The sequence below is a fragment of the Nematolebias whitei genome, chromosome 18, assembly GCF_014905685.2.
Source record: "Nematolebias whitei isolate Nwh7 chromosome 18, NemWhi1, whole genome shotgun sequence".
NCBI classification, from domain to species: Eukaryota; Metazoa; Chordata; class Actinopteri; order Cyprinodontiformes; family Rivulidae; genus Nematolebias; species Nematolebias whitei.
In genome coordinates, this window is record NC_056515.1 from 26,348,253 (window position 1) to 26,358,931 (window position 10,679).

General features: G+C 34.7%; 1 protein-coding gene across 1 annotated transcript in view; it reads left to right on the forward strand.

Moving 5' to 3' along the window:
* LOC119424522 (astrotactin-2) overlaps nt 1-10,679 on the forward strand; it is a 320,640-nt gene that overhangs the window by 39,191 nt on the left and 270,770 nt on the right. The window lies entirely within an intron of this gene.

Here is a 10,679-nt window from a genome sequence, read left to right on the forward strand (position 1 = left end):
TATGTATATCTCTGTTCTGTGCCCCGAGATGACTTCTTTTATGTCTTGGCACTAGATAAATAAACTGATTCGAATTATAATAATTTGATAAACCGCTAGCTGGATTAAACAACAACAATTTTATTTTTTACTGGGGAAAAATTGGCAATGATGCACATCAGCTTTGTAGTTAGTTAAAACATAGCTAACCACAAATAGACTAGATTTAGTTAACGACAAAAAGAAGATGTTCGACACGCCTTTTGCTCACTTTCAGCCCAGCTGAGTTCTGTTCCGCCTCTTTTGGTTCTGCTCACAACTCACACCTGAGGGGGACGTGGACACTTCACCTGTGATTTATGCACAGTTTGAGAAAGAACTGGTCTGTGCAGACATTTCATTGTAAATTAGACTGGTTCCTAATGGACCCACCAACAGCAACATGCCAGTCGATCAGGGAACACCACAAATGGTTAAAACTTTTTTTTAAATTTTGAAGAGTAAAGATTTGGCAAGTCAGAGATGGTAAAATAATATGTAATAAATAGGAGACAAAGAGAGTCATTTTGTTTTTATTTTTGTTTCACATTAGAATATTCCTACTTTTGTTGCAAGGAAATAAATCTTGAAATTTAATTTATTTGAATTACACTTTTGGGTATTGCATTTATTTGCATATGATTCAGTGCAGCAAAATAAACACATTTAAAAGGTAGCAGATCATTATAACACATGATTTATTTACATAATAACTTTAATTACTGAATGTCCGACCCCATAGATGTTGGCTTTCAGTAACCGTGGCCCCCTGAACAATTTAGCTGAATAGCCCTGGCCTACATTATATATATTATGCCACACACATCTATCATATCATACATTAACAAAACAAACATCATCTAGACTGGAATGCACTGCAATCATTTTGTTGGAGATCAGTAGCCGTGCACAACCTGTCTTAGTGGCATTAATGACAATAGCAGAAATCAGCTTCTAGTCCGTCTATATTTACTTTAGCACCAATTTTCAGACACAATATAGTATCTTGAAAGTCTCCCACAGAATACAGTTTCACTGACTGGAAATTAGAACCTTGAAGACTGAATGGAAGATGTGTTCAGGTAATACATTTTGGAGATGGTCCATTGACGTTGAATTAGATTTAGACTGTGCTGGCTTGTACAATTTCAAAGATATGCTATTCAAATGAATTTCAACTGTGAAGCAGAGTATGTGATAAAACCATTACAGGTTTTTTTCTCATTTATTTATTTCTTTATTTTATAATAGGCTAATATCATTTGCTAATTCAAGTACTTACATGTTTACAGTATGGATAGATGGATAGATAGGTAGGTAGGTAGGTAGGTAGGTAGATAGATACATTGATAGGTAGAATGTGAAATTAGCTTTTAAAAGTGAAGACAGCTTTGTGTAACACGTTAGGTGTCATATATATTGTAGTGTGTGATGATGTCTTCAGTTCAGTTGTTAAAAACAGTTTAGACTTTAAATCTAGCCTAAATTGTGTTGTTCATCAAGAGACTTAAATTATATGTATATATATATATATATATATATATATATATATATATATATATATATACTGGTGGTGTATATTTCATTTCATATAAATAAACAGGCATTTTTTTGTAGGTTTTATTAGTTGTCTGGACTTTGTTTTGTTGATCGCACAAAATGTATCTGATTGTCTTTTAACAGGAGTGAGGAAGCATGACCTTACTGATGTCACTCCAATGGCTTTTCCTTTCATACAGGATAGATTCTGACATTTTCTTGATACTTTACTAGAGTTTAAATTCCAATCAATACAGATCCAATTTAATGGAAGGAACTTTTTACAGCCCCAGAGTTAAGCAAAAAATAAAAATAACAATTCTACCAAAAGCCAGATGCTCTAAGTCATAATATATATATATATATATATATATATATATAAAAGAAAAACACTTTAGCATTTGATCTTCACATTGTTTTGGAATAGCTTATTAACTGTGAAAAACTACTCAGACACAGGATAGTTTGTACTGCAAAAGAATCTTTGTGTTTAGTGTACATGGACTACTTGCAACAAGAACAAACACCTGAGAAAGTTTTAGTTTGACAGATGCAAAAACTCAATTTGCTCTTTACCACTAAATATGAAGGACTATCCGTAAACAAATGTGGAATATATTTTGTTGAAGCAACCTATTTCAACAAATCCTGATTAGAGGTAAACAAACATTTCAGAGCAAGAGCACCTTTCATCTTTTCTTTTTTTTTTTCTGTTTTTTGTACATGTTATTTCCCGGTAAAGCAGCATTAGTTTAGGATTACAGTTGTATCTGCTTCTTTCATTTGTGTTTGATCACTTTGATGTTGGAGGATCTCATCATGATGAATGCACTTCTCGGAGAGACTGCACTAAGTAGAAGTGACTCTTGTTCAAGGCAGAATGTTCAATATCGTGAGAAGTGCAGTGGAATTGGAATTGTATGCAGCACTTCTAGGACAGTCATATAAATCATGGAGAAAAGTTTATGAATGACTGAGAAATGGTTAAAAAAAAGAGTAAGCTGTAGAGAAACAACTTGTACGATCACCAGGTATTATGAGTTTTTTGGCTACGTAAACGTTATGACACTAATAGTATATAATTGCATAGAGGAAGGAAAAAAGTAAGAATGTTATGCAGAGTTGAGGAAAACTTTCTGTGTTGCCCAACTGTTGGAAAACTAAAAAAAAAAAAAAAAACAGGTAGAACCGTTTTTATATAGTTACTGTTGATATTTGCATAGACTTTGTTTAAAATGGATGTGGAGAATGCCAGGAGTATAATCATCTACCATGCTGAGTTTAGTATTCCAACAATCTCTGTAATTGGCTTCTTTGTTCTTGTTCTTTTTTTTTTTTTTTTACTGGGGACCTGATTAGTGCAGAATATACATAAATCAGGACCCAAGGAGCTCAGTCTATGACCCTGGAGCAACTCCCATGCACACAAGAAAACATAATGTCACTTGCAGAAGGCTGTGTTTACTGAAGTATGTAAGTATGAATGCTAGACATGTTAGCAAGTATGTATCAGTTTTGAAGATGTGCAATCAGAACTAACAAAATTATTATCCGCCACACTTTGTTTGTTTTTTTCCGTTTACATCAGGGGTGCCCAAACTTTTTTTCTGAAAGGGCCAAATTTAAAATCTATCAGAGGGCCACGGGCCAAATGTAATATACTATAATACATGAAATGCAAATACTTCTTTAAGTAAAGTCCATTTATTTATTATACAATCATTTATCCTTCCATTCTGTATAAAGAACATTACAGAACAAGCTGCATTGGTGGTGGTGGCGGTGGTGATGATGGTGGTGGTGGTGGAGTCTGGGGGGGAGGGTATGTTCAGCAGCAATAAACTGCAGAGAGACAGTATGACGTCTGTCAAAATAAAATAAAAATGATTAAAATTAAAAAAAGATTAATGCACAAATTAGTCATTCCAGCTGTGTAGTGTCATTACAGTAGTCAATGGGCCAACTTTCCATCTAACATTAAACTTGGAATGACTGAGTGTAAACACATTGATTCTTTAAAGGAAATTTTAATATTATTATTAACCTTTATTTAACCAGGCAAATCCCAAATATAGTAACGAGGACAGCTTGGCGGGCCAACTTTGGCCCGCGGGCCCCACTTTGGGCACCCCTGTTTTACATTTTATCTAGTCTCTTCCTGACTTATCCAATGCAAAGTTGTACTTTTTAAAGAGAAGTGATCTACTGAAAGAAACTAAAGTATTAATCTCATCATGCTATAACAATCTGATCTGACACTAACAATGATTGTGATGATACTAAGTCATCCAGTACATGGCATTTTTAACAAATAGACAAAGCAACTGTACTTCTATTCTGTAGCTCAAGACGTATGTAGTTCCAAGATTTAAACAGCATGATGTTGGTACAATTTTACCAATATTTGGATCAATCTGCTTACCTCTATCTCAATGTTGTAAAGGTCAAATGAAATGCAGCATGACTGTTCAGACTGCAGTCAATTAAAAAACAAAGAATATGTTTTAATGATTTAATACCACATATTGTATGAAAAAGACCTACATGTAGGTTGGATCAAATAAAAAATGGGTTTATCAAATTCAGACTGTAATTTAACCTGCACACCAGCAGGGTTTACATAGCCTAATATTGTGTTAAACTTTATGTGGATGGATTTTATTTAGTAGTAGATAATCATCTAACCAGAACATTGGAGAGGTTCAATCCCCAGCCATGCAATTAGCCAAAATATTCTTGAGCAAATTATTAGACCTTCCTCTGTCTTTATGTGCTTATTGGTAGGTGAAAGTGTTGTGAATATTTTTTTTATGTTCTAAAAAAATACTATTATCATATGTTAGGATTCAAGTTTGCAAAAGTTAGATTCCTGACAATTTCTTTAACTTCAGCATATTTCCTCTGGTTTTCTATAACAATTAATACAATTGTAAATTCAAAGCAGTTGGGGATTGTTCCTTATTAGTATACATAACTGAACATAAGATGATGTTCTTCAAAAAATAATTGCCACACTTTACAAAGTAAACTTGTCAAGAATGTCAAGGCAATAATTCTGCACAGATAATTTAAAGACATGAACTGTGAACAGCTAACAAGCTGTCCTACATATTTTATTTTTATTTTTTTTCCAAGCAAGAATATGCTAAATGTGCATTTTTTCATTCATTTGTTTAGTATCAACAGAAAGGCACAAAATAACTAAACAAAAACATTAAATTTAATATCAGATGTAAAAATGAAATTAGAAAAAGTGGCAAAAAGTAAAAAATGAAAAAAAGGAAAGAAATAATTTAATGATCAAGAGGAGAACTGGTCTGCTGCGAGTTATCTGAGCTGAACCAGCACACTGGGGCCATTATTGGAGAGACAGCACTCTCAGGTGTCCCATCAGCTAAACATTTGAATACAGACACAGGCCTAATGTCAGCGGTTTTGTCTCCTCAGCCATCCCTTTCCCCACACAGGATAGACGACTTTTTCGCAGTTGATAAGTTTTTAACACCACAGTTTTTGTCAGGAATGGTAAGAAACCATTGAATAAAACTTCATTAAATATGTATGATAAAAAAAAAATGATATACTTATATGTTTTTTTATTTTTTATTTTATTATTATTTAACACATGCACAGCTTGATGTGCTTAGGGAGGGCTGCATTCTTGTAATTAATCCCATTGAGACACTGATCGATTGAATGGGAATTCTATTTTGTTATTGGCATTTTGTTTTATTTTTTAATTGTATTTTACGATTTTAATAAGTACACTGGATTCACAGTGTTTTGATGACAGGGACACAGTACACCATATTTTAGGGAGTTCCATACAAACTCACCACCCTGAAATCATTAACTCACATATGGATAGCAAAATCAATTTAAATTAACTGTGTGCTTTACACACTGCTTTTCTATGGTTTGCATAGCAGCTTTCCACCTGCTGTGTCTAAGCTCATTCAGTATGGTTGTAAGATGACAGCAATGTTTCTGAATTTGGAACAAGTGTGCATCTGCCTGTGATTCCAGGACACCTCCTGTGAGCTTGAAGTCTGGTGAGTGGTGTCTTTACCCAGGAGCTGCAATATATCTTCAATTCCCCTAATACAAAAATAAAAAAAGTCATTAGGAGAATAGAAGCTCACTAATGATGCAATGCATGGTTATTCAGGGATGCTTCCTAATGATCTTTGCATCTGTAATAAGCTCCATATTTGTAATCCATACCCATAGAGCTGCTTTGTAAAATGTAGTGGTGATGCACTTGCTAAGAAGTTGGAGACTGTATATCAAGCATGCTTCTAGAAACACCAGATGATTTTCAATTCTATAGAAGGATTATTTGTAATGATTGCAGTTGGAATATAAAAAGAAGTATGGAGTGAATACTTCAAAATGTACTTGCATGGAGTCTTTAATGTCACAAAGGTTGGGAAGCAGGAATGTTGTGGAATTCATCTTAACTGGAACTTACTACTAGTATTCCCCTGTGTGGGGAATATTATATTTACCTAGTATGTTTTGCTCTGAGGTGCTTGCATGAGACTCTGTAGGGAATTTCACTTTTTACTTTCTTGGATAGTATAGGCAACCCTTGAGTTACTTGATACAGACATATTTTGAGTGCACACAGATCTACATGCTCTTTGAAGATGGATTTTCTTCTCGTGGTGAGATGTGCAACATTTTAAATATGCTGTGACGATGCCATGTACCAGTAGGTGTATATTGTACCAGCAGGTGTATATTTCAGGTCAAGTTAGTATTTCTACGCCAAAACAAAGTGGTCAGTCACTGATAAGTTATTAATGCTCAGAGTACTATGGACTGTCTTTGTAACATTAACTTAATCACCCCTTTTGTAAGCTGTTTAATCTCCTTCCATCTTATAGAAGACAGTACATCACTGATTCAAGAACAGCATAAATGTGCAGTAGCTTCATTCCTCTGGCAATACAGCACTCAGTTTCAGGAACATTTAGTGAAAGTTTTTTGCAGTCACTCTGGTATACAGCTTTATTTTACTGTACTTCTAAATTTATTCAAACAAATGGCGACTTGAACTTGAACATACTTATCTCTAAAGGTCAAAATGATTTTTGCATGTAAAAACAGAACTGGAGAAACTGTTAGTCTAATCGAGGCATTTATTTTTTCTTACCGCTGTAGACATGGCATAAATATCACACTGTGCCATCCAGAAAGTTTGAAGGAAGAGCAACCAGATTTATATTGTTTATTTTTGAAGCAACTTTTCATGTCAAAAGCTTCTTTATTTATTTCTGACTCATGGAAAGGGGCAGTTTATTGGGAACATTAATATTCAGAAGGCTAAGTCACATGTGTGTCTCACCCACCCATGCACCTTGTTGGTCAGCTATAAGTTGTTTTCTTGTTCAGCAAATGTTAGGTATTTTGGTCACATATTTGAAAATTTGAGTGGTTGTGAAACCATCAGAGGTTGATTGATTAGGTGATACTGGATCTGAAATAATCTCATTTATTTATTATAGTTTGAATTCCCTATCTAACATAAAGATTCCTTGACTCCTCACTCATGATGTCTTTTCTGTCTAAAATATGTGTGTTGCTGTCTGAGAAAGTGTCCCTTACCCTGGAGATTCTGATGGACAGCTGATTCTTTATCTGAAGATATGTTGCGTGTGGTGGTCAGTGCTGTGAAATGGATATTTGATTTCCTCTATAAAGACTGTGCACTTTCGTTGCACTAAACTGTATAAAATCAGTTTGTTTTTGTGCATTTTGTCCTTATGCTGAACCTGTTTTTGGTTCACTGTTGAGTTAAAATGATAAAACAAGTTTCTGGCAACCACAGCAAGAGGTGTCACCCCCTTCTGAGTTTTAGAAAGTTGGCAGGTTTGAGGCACATCCACCTTCGATAGACTCATGAATTGCATAGTCATTGCAAAGCAATGTTGGATGAAGAGCTGTGCAAACAGCTTGGAAAACTGAAAATAGATCCAGTAAACTGGTACTTAACATGTAGTAAATAAAATGGATTGTTGTAACTCAATTCAATTTCAATTCACTTTACTTTTATAGCTCCAAGTCACAACAAAAGTCATCTCAGGGCACCGAACATAAAATATTCATATGTAAAATAAGTTAACAGAAACATCCATATATAAAAATAATAATTTAGGACTTTATCTGAAGAGCAGACTGCATTGAATTTAACTCTCATCTTGAGCAAGCATGAAGGCAACAGTGGAAAGGAAAAACTCCCTCAAGAAGAAGAAACCTTTAGCAGAACCAGGCTCAGGACAAGCGGCCATCTGCTTCAACTAACTGGGTTTGGTAGGAACAGATACACAATGGCAGGTCAAGAATCACATGTTAAGATAGAAATAGTATCAAATGAAAATGATTCAATTTTAACAATTAATTTAAGGAAATGAGGTAAATATGTCCTTTAGTAGTCTAAGCTTAAGGCAGCTTAACAAGCCAACCCTAATTATAGGATTTATGAAAAAGGAAAGTCTTAAGCCCAGTCTTAAAACTGGACAATGTGTCAGTCTCATGGACAGAAACTGGAAGTTGGTTCCACAATAGAGGAGCCTGATAACTGAAAGATCTTCCTCCCAGTCTGCTTTGGAAACTGGGGACCACGAATAAACCTGTAGTCTGAGAGCCCAGTCCTATGTTAAGAAAATATGAAACAATAAGATCTTGAATATAAGATGGAACTAGGTTTTTGAGGGTTTTGTAGGATAGAAGTAAGATTTTGAATTCATTTCTGGATTTGACAGGGAGCCAATGGAGAGAAGCTAAAACTGGAGAGATGTGATCTCTCCTGCTAACTCCAGTTAAGACTCTGGCAGCAGCATTTTGGATCAACTGAAGATGTTTTAAAGAAGTATGTGAACACCCAGATAACAAACCATTGCAATAGTCCAGTCTAGACGTGACAAATGCATGAACCAGTTTTTCTGCCTCATTTTTAGATAAGATGTTTCTAATTGTAGCGATATTACGCAGGTGGAAGAAGGTGGTTCTAGTAACGTTTTTAATGTGATTGATAAAAGACATTCAGATTTTCAAACTTGGATGCTGACACTCTGCTTTTGGAATCTAGTATGCCTTAAGAAAACATCAACAGTAATGAAAAAAAGGATTTATGGAATAAAGTCCTAAAATTGTGTCGCCACATCTTTGTAATCCTCACAGACAATATCACATCCACTATTATTGCATTTCTTTGGTTTGTCCTTGGACTCATTTAGAGAACATTGCAGACACTTGCTGGGAGCACACCAGCTTCAGTCAGGCTTACAAAAATGTGCTCACCGTCATGCACAAATGCACGTGAGTATTGCTCCCCCTTAACAAATTAATAATAAAGCTTGAGGACATACGCCTTTATGCCACTAACATCTGGCTTGTTTCCCAATGACAAAATCTGATAGCTCTATTGAGAAGGACACGAAGACATTTATTTCTTTTGTCTTAAAATAGTATGCTTACTCATCTGCATAACACTCGTATGAATTAGCACTTTCAGAAACCTATTTCTGTTTTATCTTGCATATAATTGCTTTAATTACGTTTTGATTTGTTTTTCAGTTTGAAGGAGCAACACTTAATTTGAATCAAGCTGCCATTATTAGGAACAGTCATAGTTTTTTTTAAGGCTGTCTATAAAAATATTTGCAGTCTTTGCATATCTACAAAGTCTGGAAGCAAGATTTTGAGGTAATTATGGCAGCAGGCTATATTGATGTGTTTACCACGGTAACAGATGGCAGGAGGCACGTCACTGAAGGCCCAGCAGACACAGCATTATCTTCAAGGTGAAAGTTGAAGTGGCATATCTCCAACCCACAGATTACATGTAAAGAGCTTAATAGCAACCAGGCAGTTACGGCATTTAAAAATTTCACACTCAAAAACATTTTATCATAACCTGTAGTCAGCTGAAGTAAAGAGTATTTTCTAAGACAGTGGAACGGGAATAATTATTCTAATATGGTCATAAAGCACAGATACATGTTACATTTCTAATCATTTGATCAAATATTTGGGAATTACGATCTTTTTCCAAATGGAACTTGCATTCTAAAACATGTTTACTAATGCGTTAATTAGCTCTCCATACATTATACATGTGCATTGTATATTTCATTTATACTATCTTTAACTCCCATCCCCCTATGCTTTCCTTTATTAGCTTGAGCAATGGCAAAACATTATTACAAGCAACATTTTGCTAATATAGTACCAATTTTAACAAATGATTCAAGCATTGGTTGAAAAATATTATATACAAACTAAATTATTCTATATTAAAAGCCTAAACTCATAATATTTAGATGGCATAATGAATAATAAACATTGTATTACTCAATTTTCCAACTCTTTTTCAATCACTTGTTCCACACATTAGGGCCTGCGGTGCAGTTGAACACAGCTCATGTTATTCTCCCCTGCTGCCCACGTCCTCTGACCCAGAGTCAGCAGGTTAATAACCAGCTGCACCAAGAACCATTTGTCATTTGCTACCTGCCACTGATAGGAGATGTCAACGAATGTCTATGGCCATGTCCCCCCACCACAAGACAAATGCCATATCATGCTGTGCAATCTAAGACTCCCTGAGGTTTCATCATGCTTTTACTTTACACCCACTCCCATTAGATTAGATTCTTGTGCCGTGAGCCACTTTAGGATAAACTGGTGATCCTTCAGCTCTTTTGCTGCTTTGTTTTTGGTCAACCTTCAAATGTGGAATTCCTTTACGTTGAAATGATGTAGGTTTTCTTATGCAGAGGCAAAAAAAAGTACAAAAAAAAAAAAAAACTTGCAATGTTGAGACTTTTTTGTTTGTATACGTTTTAAAGAAAATCAATAAGAATTACTGTGACATATTTTGTTGGTAATTGGTGTGACTTATTTGTTGTTCTTGCAGAAGCTTTAGGCTGATTGACCCTTACTTTTTGAAATTATTTATTAAATTAAACCATTTTTATTTTGTATATTCATAAATAGTAAATGCACTGTACTTATTTAGTACCTTTCTGTCTTATCAAGATACGCAAAGCTCTTTACAACACCATGTGTGCCCTTATTTACCCATTCATAAAGCACTCTACTATATATATATATAT